The 17,319-nt window shown below is 41.2% G+C and overlaps 1 long non-coding RNA gene across 4 annotated transcripts in view; it reads left to right on the top strand.

Moving 5' to 3' along the window:
- LOC104687459 overlaps positions 1–16,663 on the top strand; it is a 194,186-nt gene extending 177,523 nt beyond the window's left edge. For all 4 annotated transcript variants that reach the window (XR_005602904.1, XR_005602903.1, XR_005602905.1 and 1 more), the window contains one exon: positions 11,670–16,663. This is a non-coding gene — a long non-coding RNA (uncharacterized LOC104687459). The remainder of the gene's footprint in view (positions 1–11,669) is intronic.
- Positions 16,664–17,319: the final 656 nt, after the last annotated feature.

Consider the following 17,319-nt stretch of genomic DNA (forward strand, 5'->3'; position numbering starts at 1 on the left):
CCGCTCACATGCTCGTGAGGGAGCTCTTCCAGGTTTTGTAAAAAGATTGCAGGTTTTACTAAATCAAATGGAGACAAGCTGATTCTTTGGCCTTGTCTTGGGGAAAATTGTCTCATTTCCAGTTCCTTTGTCAAGAGATGAAAAACTGGAGGCACTCCATAGAAGAGAGACCCTCCTCAGAGCACCAGGGTGGGTGCTCCCCTTGGACAAGAAGGGCCAGCAGTAGCCCATCCTTCCCCTTGCTGATTTTTGGCTCAAAAGGTTAACACATTGACCTTAAGTCAAACTTACTGTTTCAAGTTAAATTAACTATAGTTTTCAGCACATAAAATATGCAGAATCGAACTGTAAGGGCAAATGAAGGCCTTGTTCTCCAAAACACCATAGCCTTACCAAAATTTGCAGAGTTATCTCAACTTTGACCACCAGAAAACCAGGCCTGAGGGCTCAGGCTAGAGATTTGCAGCTGAAGGATCAGAGTAAAACTCAGAAAAAAAGGTATATTTCCCTTTTGGGTTCAAAACGAGAACTGAGTTTAACATAATTTCCAAATGATTGATCCCAAGCAGTAGGTTAGGAGGGGGATGTTTTGAGCAATACTGTCCCTTCCTTTCCCTTGTATTTCTTTGTAAATAACATATTACCTATATTAAGGTAAACTGAATCTGCTAGACAATTACCTAAGGGGATTGTGAAACTGGGGTCTGCATTATAAAGCAAGTGAAGTTATGACAGCTGTGACCCCAGAGGAATCAAGGCTGAATAAAGACTGTCTCCATTGCAGACAAATGATGATAAAGTGATCCTTTTAGCCAGCAGTCAATGGAACCTGACAAGGCCAAACCTCCAACTAATGAACAGCCCAACCTTTGCTACCACGGAGATGTACTGAAAGTTTAATCTCAATAAGCATCAAAATACATTTGGCCAAACATTTTTAACAAAAGAGTGGCACATATCATTAAATGGCCATGAAGTTAGACGAGTGAGGAGGAAAATAGGAGCATGGGGGTGTGTATTCTTACTGTATCACAGGTGCACAAAATTGCCTTGATAGAACAATATCTTATTTTTCTTCTAAAATTGAATTTCAGATGGTACCTACGTCACACAGACCTAATAATACAGAAAGCAATTGTCTCAATGATTCCTATTAAATCTGTGCATTTCCAGATCCTTATAGAGTAATGTCAGTTACAGAACAATGTCAGGCTGACGGACGCAGCACAGCGTTAAAGAAAAAAAATCATGCACACAATAGGCCAGCTGCACATTAATAAATATGTAATGTTTGATTAAAAATATGGATCGTATTTTTCCCCCCAATTGCTGACTACCCCTAAGGCAGAAGATGTGATCTGGCTTCCACTGATGGGTTTATTTCTTGCTTGCTTTGAAAATACAAACTAAAATGTTTTCCTGTCCCAGCTGTTTCCCATTGTTCATGTTTATCAGCTCAAAGGGTGAACAGAGGAATAAAAAATACGCTCGCATTTCAAATGTGCCAGTCAGTCAATCTATTGTTAAAAGAAGAAAGCCTAATTGTCTGTGCTGGCAAACTTCTTTTTGGTGAATGTCCAGTTTTTAAGAAAAGCTATTCAGCTGTGCCATTTGTTTAATACATGCATAAAAAAGCACATAAAATCACAAGTTTTCTGTGGGATGGGATGGGGGGTGGGGAAAATCACATTTCTAAGTTATATCCTTGAAACATTCAAGTGGTAACCTAAGTAGTAGTCCATGGATTAGTTTTCTGTTATTTATTGATCTGAATTAGTGGCTAGAAGGAATTTTCAGGGAATAAGAGCTAATGCCCTAAAATTGAAATTGGCATTCCTCTCCAAATCTTACATTTCACTTCTTTAAGAAGCAGAACTTCTTCCAGATTTCTTCACCAATGCAGTGGTGAAAGTCTTTTCCAGTTATATTCACAAGAGTTTTATGTTTTAATTTCAGCTACTACTATTCTTCATTTCTTCAGTCGTTCATACTAACACAAAGTGGGAATCTGGATGGGGAGAGAGCAGGAACTACTTTTCTGAATAGGAGAATCTTCTGTTTTTCTCCAACTCTTGTGATAATTAGGCAGCTCTATTCCATCTTTGACTTGCTCTCCAGCTTGTGCTGCCAGTGCTGCTCTTCCAGCTTTCAAACCAAGCCCAGTTAATCAGAACTGACACTCATTTTATGCCATGCAAATGAGCAAGTATTTAACTCACAGACTACTGTATTTACCAGGACTGTGTTAGTCCATCTTCCTAGTGCAGTTTTTCTTTGAAAGCCTTTTGAGGAAAGGGTCATCTTTAGTTCCTCAGTTGTACAGCAGCAAGTGCAAAACATTCTTACAATTTGAAATATTAAAAAAGCACATTAATATAACAAATTATTGTGATCATTTGCTAGGAACTTTCCTGTTTTTCTAGGTTTTTCTTCTTTTTGATGGGGGAAGAAACAAGTAAGTGGCATTATCATCCAGCTATCACCCCCTTGTGACACTGAGATGTCACTCACAGCAAATTGTACAGATCTTTCTTACATGAGGAGTTCAATAACTCCTCGTGACATCTAAATTACCATTCCTGAGTGTCCAGGTTAACACCTCACAGGCATGAATAAAGCAATAAGGTAATTGTCCCAAGAGCTCTGCACATCCAAGTATCTGCTTTGGTCATCCTGGGCTCATGTTTACCAGGAAGTTTGAGAGAAAAATACTTCCTAAAACTGGAAATTGGGCATCTGGGGATGAGCTACCTCACTCATTAGGGTGAGGACTTGGGATTTTTCTAAATCTGCCCTTATTAAAAGTTACTGGCACATATGAAGGTGCTTCATACAGGAAGGCACAGTGGCCCCCACCCTCACCCACCCGCCATGACCAGCCATTTCAGAAACTTCAGAAGATTCATTGATTTGGCAGAAAAAAATGATACAGAATTATTCTAGAGACAGTAAAACCAAAAAGGAGAATTACTAAATAAAACAATTAACGTGCAGCAGGTGGAAGGGATGCAGTCAGGGAGTGACATGGGGCTGAATTGTAGCAATTTATTTGGAAGATTTTTGTCATTGTCTTAGGGACTTCTTAAACAAAATAGCAGGTACACAGCTCTGGAAGGATGGTGCACCCTGTGACAGCAGGCAACAGGTGAAGACCCCCCAAGGGGCAGTTTGGTAGCCAGAGAAGCAAACAGATGGGAAGGGGTGCAAGAGGGGCTGCAAACTCTCCTGGGGGAGCACAGGCCCTCTGCAGTTCCGCAGGAGCTCCAGTGCTGGAGCTGCTGGAAATAGATTCAGCCTCTTTCTGTTTGTAAAATTTATGGAGAACAGTGTTCTCTTCTGTTAACCATTCATACTGCCACAGCTGGACAACAAGCAACACTGAATTCTGGAGATACACAGGGCAATTTCTTGAAACCCACTATTAATATTCTGTAGCTCAACTATTAAATTGTAGCAGATTTCTCCATTAAGGATGAAGAAATATTTTGGTTTAAATTTGATAATCAATGGTCTGCTTAGAAGGCTTCAGTTAGCAGACTATGAACTGTTCATCACATCAAATCTACCAGATGTGGGCCGATTTTGAATTCTTTTTTTTTTTTTTCCCCCAGGAAAGAAACTGAATTTAAAAACTAGCACAGCCTAGAGTCCTGTGTCTCTGAATTGACACTTAGGGCTTGATCCAGTCTTTGCTTACTAGGGTTTCTTTGTAATGATACAGTGACGTAACATTAGGATATTTCTTAAGATCTGATAAAGCACAAAGCAGTGGCTCTCCTGAAAACACAAGCTCATAGTTACACTGATTTATACGAACTGAAACTCTGGGTGTTGCTGGCTGGTGATGTTCCAGCAACAGAGGCCCAGGACAGATGTCCATTGTCCTGTGATTTGTGTAATCTCTTGCCCCAGTCAGTGCAGACATAAAACAAGCACAGATCAAAGTGGAACAGGGCTCTTCACATGTGTTTGGGTCCAGGTCAGAGATGAGCAAATTGTGACTCACATGTCAGTCAATACCACAAACGTGAATGTGCCTTCCCAAGTCCAGCAGAGACCTCCCGTTTTGTCACATGAAATGGCAAGTCCATCAGCTCAGCAAGGCCTGGAAATTGCCACTTCTCCAGCACCATTCTGGCACAGGTTCTGCAGGCAGAGACATGAAATGGTGAGCCTAGATCAGGGGACACTTAGGAATTCACTGACCTTCCAAAGCAGAGAGGAATTTGGTATTAGTTACTGTGTATTAAGTAATTGTTAGCTATTTTAAAGACTTCACTATTCCAAAGCTGTTCCACAGGTGAAAGTCCAACTCCTGCTAGGAGCACTCCAGGGTAAATCCCTGCCTGAATAACTGGCACCTTATTTTAGCCAGACACCAACTGTTTTCCAGTAGGGAAAAAGGAATTCTTTTTCAGCTGATCATTCCTTGGTTTAAAAGAATATTTATTCACACTAGTTCTTCCTTAATTTCTTTTTTTAATGTAAAAAGAGGTAATTTTCTCAGTATGAAGCTCTTCTGTATTCTTTGTCCTTTGGGAGACAAAATAATTGGCAGAATTAGTAATATTCTTGAACTTGTAATTGTCTAATGTCTTAGTGTTCTAGATGGAAAATCAATACATTATGATGTGTCCCAAGCCAATTTAATATAATTTTAAATGTGATGGTTTGAAACTGTCTGAAATGCCTGTTTGAAATCCTGCATATCTACATCTAGTGATTCAGAAGCTCATAGCAGAGGGTAGCTGGGTGCTCTATCTCCCTGGATAAATCTGTCTCTTCCCGGCTATTTGCTGTTTTAACTCTGTCAGGCAGGCAAAAACTTCTGCTTTGACTGATTTTCCTTCAGTGGCCCAGATCTTTTCCAAGAATTCTGATGGAGACAAGAAAACACCCTGCACTGATTAACATATCACCTTTAATATACCTTTTTAAAATTATATTTAGCAGTTTCTTGTGTAATATCAACTTCTTTCAAAAATGGTTCTCAGTACAGGATGGGGCATTGGGCCGGACAGTTCAGGCATTATTTTATTACCATAACAATTTCCTGCATCTGACACACTCTCCATGACAGCATCCATGTTATCCACTGTACAACTATTTTACACAATAGAATTTACACCCTAGACCAAAACTTTGAATTGCATTGTAACATACTGTAAATAAAACACTGACACTTCTTTTTAAAATTTAAAATATGAAGTGCAGCACAGCAGGGGACTTTCAAATGTAATTAGCACTAATGCATCTCTCAGATTAAGAAATATGTTTTCCTATGGTTCTGTGTCATCCCTGGTTTGGAAGACAAATTCATAGACTTTTATAAAATGCAGCATATGAAGCCCATGTCGTGCTTTTTATCATTTTCCTACTGCCATCAGGAAGTACAGTTTTCTTACAGGTTTGTGGGCCATCTGTTAGATATGAAATGCATTGAGGGCTAAAAAATCACTGCTTTTCTTGGTTTCTGTGCTGCTTTCCTTGTAGATACCAGGCACTGTTTTGTTTTATGCAATATGCTATAGTATCTTGCAGTAAGCAGTACAATTAATTTCCTCCGAAATCGTGGTCATGCACCCAAAGCAAAGACTTGTGACATTCCATAATAGGTGTTATGTATAGTGGGTGTCAAGAGTTGCCTAGATATGCTGATAATGAGCCATACTTTTGAGGAGTCATAATCAATCATTTTTCATTTAGAAAGTCAGATCCATCAGCCTGTCATCAAAATGTCATAACCCATTGATCTCACATTACAATCAAGGAATCTTGACTCTTATTAATGGCATTCTGTTACGCCAGTAACATCAGCAATCATTTTATCATTTATGATAATTTTATCATTTTAGTAGTATCATTTAAAACACTGAAGTTAGTGACTAAATCCATTCATCCTTTTCTTAATCCCTATTAATAGTTACTATTAATTCTAACATAGCTGCTTTAAAACTTCAAACAATTTTAGATCCAACATGATCTGTGAATGGAAATAAATAAGAAAAAGCTCCTGTGAGTCAGAAAGACCTGAGTGGATTGGATTCCCTTCTGGGGGTCATTCTACCTCTGCTCTCATAGTTGGTGATGTCAACACAATCTTTTAAGAAGTTACTTCCTGTTATCTCAGTGCTGCCCATCTGTTATTCCTGTATCTCCCGATGACATGTCACCAGTGGTAGTGACAATTTCTTATCCACTGCTGTCAGAAAAAGAATAGCTTAGGAGCTTGGAAACAAATTTCAAACTAAAAGTTGCTTTGAAGTTTGATCTGCTATTCAGTGAAGCACACTGTAGAAGAAATAGTAAACATGTCAAGATAAAGGGAGGAAAAAAGGGAGTGAGAACAGTGGAGCAGGATAGAGATGAGCTGCATTTGCATACATTTCCAATGTGCCTTTCAGCCACAGATACTTTAGAGATGCATAGCCCTGCTGCCATGTGGGATTTTAATCTGTGCTTTAGGAGTAGGGAACATACATTGTCTGGTTGAAGCAACTGTTGGAGACAGAGACTAATCTTCTTATTAGTGGGACTTTTCTGCCATACAGGAATTTACAGCAAAACTCTTCCAATACGTGGGAACAGTCAGGACTCCTCTCTTAATGCTAAAAGGATTTGTTGCCATTTTCACTTCAAATTTTACAAATCTAAAATTACAATATGATTCTGGAAAAAAAATGGTAGCAGTAGAACACTATACAGAAACATGATTATTTTCAAACACATTATTTTTAATAAAATCAAACATCCCCATGGAAAGTTTCATGCTTGATGAACAGTTATTTCCTAGAAGGAAAGTATCCAAATGGAATTTTTTACCTGCTCTAATAATTGCAAATTAACTGGGATCAGGTTTGCCAAGTCCTAGGAGCCCGCTCTTGGCAGCCAGCTCCCTGCAAGACTCTCCCTCACAGCAACAAGTTTGTGGAATCAAGCCCTTTGTTTGGATCAGTGCTCATCCCTTCAGGCAGAGCTAATCGGCTAATTCAATCACACTGGCTATTTAATTAATAAGGAAGCCCAAAATTCCACATGAGATGAAAGGATGAAGAGCCCAGGAATGACCCTTGATAATAATAAAAGGTAATTACAACCAAGAATTGCATTATTCAGACTTTGTTATTGACATGATAAGCACTGCCATATGCCGTGCAAGCTGTGATATGCACCCTACTGCTCGGAGGTGCAGCAAAGCTCTGAGGTGCCACTGCTCGCTGGGTTTCCATGCAAATGTGGCTTCAGGTGAAGAACTGAACACTGTGAAACCAGAAAAAAACAAAACTTCCCAGCAGTAATAACGGGAAAGCAGCCTGGCCACTTTGTTACCTGTGTTCAGGTAGAGCAGTAGCATTTGTAAGATTCATTTCTCTGTTTAGAAAGACCAGGGATGTGAAATACCAGATCCATCTTGAGGGCATCAGGGTGCTGCATGGGGAAAAAGACCCCAAAACTGCCATATTGTTATGTTTATTATGAAAATTAGGTTCCTTGTGGAAAAATGAAAGGTGTTTTTGCAGGATCTACTGGGAAAGGGATGGGGAACTACAATGAAAAGTACATTCCCAAAAGCAGTTTCTGCCAGAATGAAAAATTTCCACAGAAATTTGGTCCTATTTTATTTACACCATGCAAAGAAGTGTCTGCTGACCCCAGTGAAGCAGTATGTAGGGGATGCCCAAAAGACACTGGGCATGAAGGAAAATAACAAGACTACATCACCTGCAGCATCACTTTCCTCCCAAATCATTATTTTGTGTGCTAGTTCCTAAATATTACCAAGTTCTTGGGAACTAGAATTAGAAAACGGAGATAAGATATGGGCTTAATTTCTGGCTCAGCCTTTAAGTCCTTGTGGACCTGGGGCACACAGAATTTTGCAGTGGGTCCAGTTCTTTCTCCTGTGATTTATCTCTTCAGACTGTGCATTCCTAACGTAGAGACCATGTCCTCAACTGGGTATAGCATTAAAAGTCCCCAATTTGATTAGGGTTTCTTAGTCAAAGTTAAAAGTTTCATAAAATCTTCCCCAGTCCTTAAATGGTTCCAGAGTTTTATTGCTCATTAAAAGTCTGAATCTGAGAAGCAAAACGTATTTGATTTGTAATGAATGTAACCCTTCAGTAAGATCACAGCTGTAATGTTACAGAATCAGTCATGTAAAGAACAGTCACTGGAAGAAAACCTGCCTTCTTCTTTTTTTTCTCTTTAACCTCAATAGAGCAGTTCTTTTGTTAATTACAGTTACTGCACACTGTGATATTGAAGTGCTCTGTTCTCAAACATATTCTTATTTATTTTAGTCCTTTTTTTCCCAGGTAATGAAATGTCAGAACCCTACTTTTTCTGGTTTTGTAGTATGTTGATCAAAGTGACCTTTGCTTTGCGGCAGACACAAATCAATATAGCGCTCTGCGGTATTTGACAGATAAAGGTGCAACATATAATAAATGGCAATCACTGACGAGGAGAGCAAGAAAATACCTGCCAACTTCAGTTCATACCGGCAATTTTCAGACAATGCCACATGTTATGTTCAAAGTAAAATTCATTCGTCCATCTAATAACAGAGGTGGGGGATATTAAAGGACTCAGTTTTGTTAAAGAAATGTTTCAACTCACAGTAATAATTCAGAGTCCAGTCCAGGTCTACAGTGGTTGGTTGCAAGTAAAGTTATTACATTTTGAAGACAGGTTAGAAGAGCAATTTTCCTTGCCATAAAGGAAAGGACACACACACACACACACACAGGGCTTTACCCAAGAAATGAAATAGTCATTATATACACCCATAGAAACATAGTCTCTTATTCTTTCTCCACACACACACACACACAAATTGCCTTAATATCCTAAAGCAGCTCTCCAGTGCAGTGTTTCACAGCCGAGTGTTTGATTTTCTCATATTCTTCCTAACCTGCTGTTAATTTACACACAAATGGAACCAATTTCTATTTAAATGCTTAATTGCAAGTAGTGTCAGCAAAGTATCTGCCAGAGATTTGAAGTCAAGAAAGCATCTGTATTTTATTGTCCTCATAGGAAACTATTTTTATATTGTGACTGAAAGGCCCCTTTATTTTTCTGTTGTTCATAATACATGTAAGTTTACAACTCGCATTTAATGTTTATTTTCACAAGTGCTTTGCATGGAGCTGCTGATACACTGAAGGCAAAAAAAGGCCAATCCACAACATATTTGTGGCTGTTCAGAGCCATTCGATGTGGTTCAGTGAAGACACACCTAATTTATGAAGTCCAACTGCTGATGGTGTCCATGCAAGTGCAGTGTGTGCCTGCTAGCGCCTCATACCTTACCTGTGCGAAACCTGAGATTGAGATGCTGTGTTAACTTTTGATTAATATTGTCAGGATGTGACCATTTATTAGTACTAATGGTCAAATTCAGTGTTCAAGCTTACAGCTGAGCCTGAATTGTAAATCCAGCTGATGTTCCAAAAGCAGAGCAGCCTGCAAGGAAGAGGATTGCAAACACAGGGTCAGTTCAGTGGGTGACAAAACACAGCATCTTGTACCAACATGGAAAGGCCAGTTCTAGGGAATAAGTAAAGCAGCGCAAAATATTTCAGGAATCTTTTTCATCTGCTCCAGATTCTCTTTAATTTTGTAAACCTTTCATCACTTATCCTGGTCTTTTTCAGTAGAAATATTATATTACGTTAGTTATATTTTTCTGTGATAATACTATAAAAATGAGAATTCCTCTCCATCTGGTTGCTACTGTGACATTTTTTTGCTATTTTCTCACCCTTTCTTTATTAAAAGTGAGTTTATCCTTGTTGGTTTTTTTGTTGGTTTTTTTTTTTTTTTGACAAACTACTGAACAGGGAGCAGGTGTTTTTTGTCATTTGTCTGCAATAATGCCAGACCTTTTCCTAAGCTGATGAATGCATGATTAACTTTAAACTGCTCCTGCTTCTGTGTATCATTTTTCCTATATCCTGTTGTGTTAAACTGTACCCATCATTACCTGGGATAGGTCATGTACCCTAGTTCATATTAATCCATTCTGAATTTCTCACGCTCTCAAACTTGTGAAAAGCAGTTATTTCTATTATCATTATACATTTTGCCACAGGATATATTTACTGAAATCAGTCACTTAGTGCTGGTCTGTAAGGAACTATTAATAACAGCTGACCTCTCCAGCCTGGGAAATGTAGTTACATAGTGCAGCAAAACTTTTTCCTCATAGAACATCCTTGTTGTTTCAAATGATGATTCCATACTAAGTTATCAGAGTCTGGCATGTTGTCAGGTAATTGACAGCTATGAAAAGACCACATTCATTCCACCCAAAGTTGCATGCAGTTGTTCTGCTGCTGTAAAGTGTGGGTTTAACAAGAAAGGAGTCTCTAAACGTCATAACCTTGCTGAGGGGGTTGTTACCCCAACTGGCAAATGCTCAACTGTGAGCAACAGATTTATTACCTGACATAATTAATGGCCTAGATAGTGACATTTCCCATATTATAGACAATCATGAATTATGAGCCCAGCTGCTAGCCTTCTCATTCACTGAAATCGGTTGATAAATATGTTTATTCGAGGTCAGCTTGGCCTCATCCATTAGAAATATTGTTTTTCTAAACATTACATTGATTTAATTTAACTCTAATCAATTTTAAATGGTTCTGACAATTAACAAAAGCTTCAAATATGACCTTAAAGTAATAGGATTCATTAGCTATGTTTAGGATTAAACTTATCCTAATAGGGCTATTTTTCTTCTGAGGGCATGTAGTAGGCCGACTGGTGGTCAGTCAAAATGAAATCAATTATTATAAATTATACAGTTTGGGTTGATTATGTCGTGCCTGCTAATTTGTATAAATAAGGACCTCAAACAATAGAAGCCATTTATTAATAACTATCTGTGTCCCAACCTGTATCACACTTTATGCTACAGCTGCAGGATCATCTGTTACCCATGAAGTATTATATTCTCTACTGCTAGGCATATATGCTAATTAAACCCATAATTAATTGTAATAGTTATAGTTAAAGTCAAAAATGCTGACAGCCTTTTTGGCCTATTATTCATGGCAATCAACTGATTCAAAAGGCAACGTAATCAACAATTCCTGCACTAGCCAGGGGATCATGATACAATGGCAGCACCAGTGACAGCTGGCACCCACAGGTCTTTGGGTACAATAGGAAATACAAACCTCTAGAACTGAAATGCCTCAGTATGAACAGTGCCCATTGTTTTTCTGAGGGAAAATAGAAGTGTAAGTCCTATTTAAGAACTGCCTCCCCAGTGCAATGGTTAACAGAAGGGCACAAGAGCTCAGTGAGCCCACCTGGCCTTCCTGGGGCACTGGCAGCACTCGGGGTTTGGCACCATCCCTCAGGGTCCTCTGGTTGTAACCCCTCACCAAACCTATCACCTGCAGCAGGGATGGCTTAGATTAGGGATGAAAATTCTGGAGAGTGGTTTGGAATATCAAGAAGAGATTTTATTGTCTCTGTTCTCATTGAAAGTGTGCCTACTGGACAGTGGCCAGTGCCCGAAAGGTGTGGGCTGTCCTTGGGTGTGTTACCTGCAGTAAGAGAGAACGTTCTCTCAGCCTGAGCAGGGAACATACATCTGTCTGTGTATCAGCCTTTGAACCTATGGGAAATGCCTTTTATTTTGTTTCCAGGCACAGTGGTGGATTCCAGCAGCCCTGAGAGGACATGGTGGAGAGAGGAAGGAGAAGGGGGCAATCTGACTATCGTCAGTAGAGATCCACAAACACTCTTCTAAGGCTTGCTCTGGAGCAAGCGTTCTGTGCAGGCACAAATTGGGTGCCCCCAGAGTGACCTGAGCTCTTCAGGAGGCCACCAAGGGTGGAAGAAGGAGTAAAGGCCAAATTAGTGGCCACTTTTAGCAGTGAGACTTTGCAGCCCAGATGAGGGGCAGTGCCGGATGAGCCATCTGAACCTGTTGCACCCACAAGGTACCTGTCTCTGTGGAGGTCTTGCCTCACTTTCCTGCTCAATTTAAAGCCAGTCCAGTTATCCATCCCTGCATGGGGCCTCAGATCACAATCTCTTTCTGAGTTGTTCCTTCCACGGTCAGGCGTGTTCGTGGCCCATAGCACTGCCAGGCCAGCAAGTTTATACATACACATCCTGAGATGTGCTGCTGCTTAAACAAGGTTAGCCAGAGCCTCATTACTAAGATTTACACTGTCAGTTACAGAGATGCCCATCCAATCCTGTAACACATAAATTTATGGGCATCACAGAGAATTTTTTATTGTTAGAGCTCATATACAATGTGTGCCCTTAGTGACACATTTTTAAATAAAATATATTGTACTAGTGATTTCTAATGCTTAAAATAAAATAAAATAATAATCAACTTTTAGCTACAGTTTCCCCCTGGTTACTGAGCTGAACTTAATGACTGGCTGAAAAGTATTTGTCAACACAACAGCTGGAGAGCAACACTTTCTTGTGGCTTTATGTCACAGCATATGCCAGCCACTCAGAACATGTGATAATTCAACTGGAGCTGGTACTACAATAGCAGATGGGTTGAAGCATTGTTATTCTCACTCTAGCTCCCAGCCCTTGAGGGATCACTAAATAAAATCAAAGCAGATGGACCATTACAAGCTCATTTGTGTTCACTACAAGCACCTCAACCTCCAGTTGTGATATACTGCACCTTTGTATAAAATGACATGTATGGTAACATGGCCTAATGAAAATAGCATCAGACTTGGCAAGTGAGGAATGAGACTGGGAAATATGCACAGATCTATTTATCACTGAGTTCTTACCTTGTAGAAAGGGTCCAATTCTGTCCCTCTCTCCCCACCCCCTGCCCCCAATGTTTAGCATATTATTTTTCTCCATGTTTATAATTTAATTTCCTCACACTTGTCACAAGAACTAAGAGGCGGCTGCTGGTTCTGGCTGTAGGAGCCAAGCAGGGCTCCCAGCCTGTGCAAAGACAAGATGAATGCTACTAACCAAGAATGCAAAACTCATTCCTGCACACCCCTGATGAATATGCTAATCCAGGTGGCCCGCAGGGGTCAAAGCTTTAGCACCTACTGGTACCTTTTTGCACCTGCAGGGACCAGGGCACCGTGTACATTTCTCAGCCTGCTCTTGCCATGAGGTGTTCCACAACTCTGCACTTTTGAGTTTATGGGGGACTTGGGGCATAGAATCAACTGCTCCACTAAATTCCAACATTTTTGTCTGTGAGATCCCAGTCAGCACTTCTGAGCGAATTCCCAGGGCATGGGAAGCACTTGCTTCCCCAGGATGAAAGATATTTAAACTGTCAGTTTCCAGAGGAGGATCCTTTGGGGTCTGCTGACAAAGTCAGAGTTTAAACCGAAAAATTCTTCTTGCTATCCTCAGCAGCCCAACATAAAATCAAAGGCACATCCAGTGCCTGCTTAAAAAATATCTTCTGAGAACCTTGTACAGCAATGCACCAACGATGTCACCTGAAGGCTTTGTCCTACGGTTCCCACCCTGACCATCCTGCTCCAGGGAGCTCCAGCAAGATGAAATACAGCAGGAAAGGTCTTGCTTCCCTTTATGACAACTGTGCTTCTCAACCACACAGACACAAACACACAAACACACGTGTGTGTTACAGTTTGTTACGTGTGCGTGCAGTTAGTGACAACTCCCAAACTGAACTCCTCTCAAATGTGAGCTTTTTATATTTGCATGTATCTTTTCTTTCTGCCCAGTTTTAAACAGCTTCTGTGCCCTACTGCACAAACAGCTTCATTCAGTGCTAAATAGAATATACTGTGAACTTATTCAAGGCTTTGAGAGTTCTAATTTTTCCTGTATAAACAGGAAAAGTGGGAGTACACAGTGTTTGGGGAGAGTTAAATACTTTTGTTTCTGTCTGCAGGCAAGACCCATATAAGACTATGAGCTTTTAATAAATCTCCATGGGTCACCTGACTGCCACAGGTCCCCTCATCCAGCTCCTGCTGGGCTTTAAAGAGCCAGAGAGGTCCAGCAGTGGAAAGCCAAAGAAATCACTTCACTGGGGTTGATAAATACAGTTGAACTTCAGTGACTGCAATATGCAGTTGAAAAACTTGTCCAGCTTTTTCTGTGAAACAACCTCTTCCTGAATGTCTGAATTGTATAAAATGATGAATGGATCAGATAGTGTTTCTCACCTTACCCAGAAACTGCAGGGCAGCTGGACAGTGTCAAGGACAGTGCTTCCAGGGAGCATACTGCGTGCAGCTCGTGGCCATGTCCTGCTTTGTTTGCTCTTCCTGAGCACTTTCTGCTCAGTGTAGTGACTCATCCAGAACTGCAAATCGGTGAAACTCCATCAGAGGCATGTGCAGGTCAGGTCAGGCATCAGCAGTGCCCCTTATCTGCTGGCCAGCTTTCCTATCAGCCAAACTAATTTGCTAAGATAATTCTGTTTTCTGCCACCTATTACAATAAATCAACCACTGTAGCTTCATTGAATTCTCTGCCAACTGCTGCCCTTGAAATTCTCAGACTGTATGGGGCGCTGGGAGGGAAATCTGTACTCTTCTAAATATAAGAAAGTTTTAGATAAACAACTTGGTATTCTGGGCAATGCTGTACTTCCTCAGCCCCACATTAATGGTGTGCCAGAGAGCATAGACTGAGGCAAACCCCAATGCATCAATCATTCCTTTGAAAACAAGTTTTTTGAATAATGTGATCTCGGGTGGTAAAGCACAAACACGGCAAGTGGCACAGAGAGACAGAGAACACGAGCACACGTTCAGGAAAGAGCCAGAGGAAAATGACTAGGGATTCACCATTGAAGAAAGAAGTAAAGGTGTTTAAATGAAACGGTAAGTCTCTGACAATTAATTTTGAAGAGAAAAAAAATATTGAGGATAGGTGGGAATTGAAGGAACATGAAGCATCCCCAAGCATGCCTATTACAGCAACAAGACTTCAGGGGGAAAACTGTATTCTGCTTTTCCTTATAGCAATATCAAATACTGAGAGCAGCAGTGATATTACAATTCACAGCCATATTTAAAATTAGAAGATACACTAGTTTATACCCTACTTGTATAGTTTTGTTTAGATTAGATGTTTAATAATGCCAATTTGTTGGGGGTTTTTATAAAGGGACCTCTATCCCTCATGAAATTTTGGCATTCTCTTTTGAATTATCCAGGAGATCAACACTGGTTTTGTAATAGCTCTGCTGGCGTAAAACTCAGCCTGTACCAGTTAGGTTGCTGAAGGGAGCCAATTCCTTCCTCAGCAACAGGGATGAGTTCATTCAGTCAATCATTTGGCAGAAGGATGTTTAAGCATAATTGCATATCCCCTCCCTGTCTTTAAATATTCAGAGGAAAAGTCACAGAAGAACCGATAAAGTAACAATAATAAAGGGGCTGAAGAACAGTATTATAGTGTGAACTCATATATCCCTTGGTTTCATTTACATGTTTAACAGCTGCTTGTTTCTCCGTTATAGAAAGATCATTACCTGATTTGTAAGAAGAGAGGGGGAGTCTGTTCACCTTTGGGCAACTAGCTCTGCATTTATTAATAGTTGTTCCCCATCTCATTATACATTTAATTGCTGCATTATAATTTATTTATTCATTGATTTATTGTGATAGATGAGTAGAAACAAAATTACCTTTGCAAATTACTTTGATAGGTGGGAAGTTTGCATGGTTAAAAATACCCCAACATGCAGTGTGGAATGTGAGATGTCACCCAGTGAATAACATCTTCACACATAAGCACTAGCAGAGTCAAACTGGTCTCATTACAAAGTGAAGGCAAATCCAGCCAATTTATATACTGTTTAGAAAGAAATTACTATGTAACTTCTGTACAATTATCCTTACATTCCCAGATGTCTCTTTGCTTCATGGAACAGGGAACCGGCTGAAAAACGAAGGACAAAGAGGATGGAAAGCAAAGACTCGTCAAAAATTATAAAGCTAAAGGTGTAGAAAGTTTGCAGAGCACGTGGTGAAGCCAGGCCTGCCTTGCTGTCAGTGTGGGTGGGCAGCTCCTGCCGGGGCAGCTCAGCCCCACAGCCCCAGCACAGCACCAGCAACCAAATGGTGCCTCAGAGAGTCAGAGATAGAAAATACACACAGAGAATTATTTCCATTTTCAGTTATTAAGACATATAGGGAATAGTTAGACCCAGAAAAACTCTGATTCTTTTTTTTCAATTAATTAAAACTAATGATTTTATTAAAGTTATTAATGAATAACAATAACCACTATCAAATTTCTGTATACACATATCAACCAGCTGCAAAACTTGTCAGTTAGGGCTGCAAAATGCAGGTTGGTTTTTGGTGGGGGTGGTGCTTTTATTTTGGTCTTTACAACCTGGAGCCTGCACCAGCTCCCAGGGGCGGTGGGATTCCTCCAGGGCACGGTTCCTGAGCTGGCTGGGAACAGGTTGCTCTTGGAGAGCCGGGAGGGAAGACAGGGACTGAGGGAGGCTGAGGTGCAGCCACACCACCAGGCCCAGCTCTCATGGCTGGACCTCTTCTCATGGAGTGCCTGGGTTCCCTTCTGTGACACTTCATTTAGCATGAAACTTTTTGGTGTGAAAATTCCTGTTGTTGATACAGTTTTCATCAGCTTCCACTGAGTGCTGCATTTGCCCTCGGATTTCCTTGGCATTTTGCATCTCCCAAGCAGTATCTGCTTTCATCACTCCGACACGGGCACCATTTGGATCCAGCCTTCCATGATGAGCCCAGAGGTGGTGCAGTGGGACCTGGCCAGCGTGCCTGGCCTCGGGCCGTGGGTCACACTGCCAGCCCAGCCCTGGGCCGCTCCGGCCCCACGGACTGCCCGTGGGCTCGAGCAGGAGGGAGTCACACCCCTGCCTTCTGCTTGGAGCAGGCTCGAGATGCATAAACGTGTGAGAGCTCTATGTGCAGCTGGCTGGGTGAGGCACAGGCAGCCTCAGAGCAGCCGGACCCAGCCGCGCCCTCAGCCGCGGGGCCGCGCGGGGACACAGGAGCGGCGCTCCCGCTCCGCGCGCAGCCGGGGCCGGCACTGCCCCCGCGTGGCCGCAGCCGGAGCCGCAGCCGGGCCGGCGGCATCGGCCCCGCCCCGGCCTGCGCGCAGCCCGAGCACCAGCCTACTGCCAGGGAAAAGCTCCGCCGAGAGCACAAACCGACCCTTTACAGCAGCCGTCTCCTAAACAGAACTTCTGCATCTATTTTTACAAGTGTTTAAGAATTTTCAGTAAGATAAAGGTTTTAAAATTACTTAAATTAACGGCATTCCTTTTGCACACCCAGGTAGGACTTTATTCACTATTCTTATCTA

The sequence above is a fragment of the Corvus cornix genome, chromosome 11 (assembly GCF_000738735.6).
Source record: "Corvus cornix cornix isolate S_Up_H32 chromosome 11, ASM73873v5, whole genome shotgun sequence".
Classification (NCBI taxonomy): domain Eukaryota; kingdom Metazoa; phylum Chordata; class Aves; order Passeriformes; family Corvidae; genus Corvus; species Corvus cornix.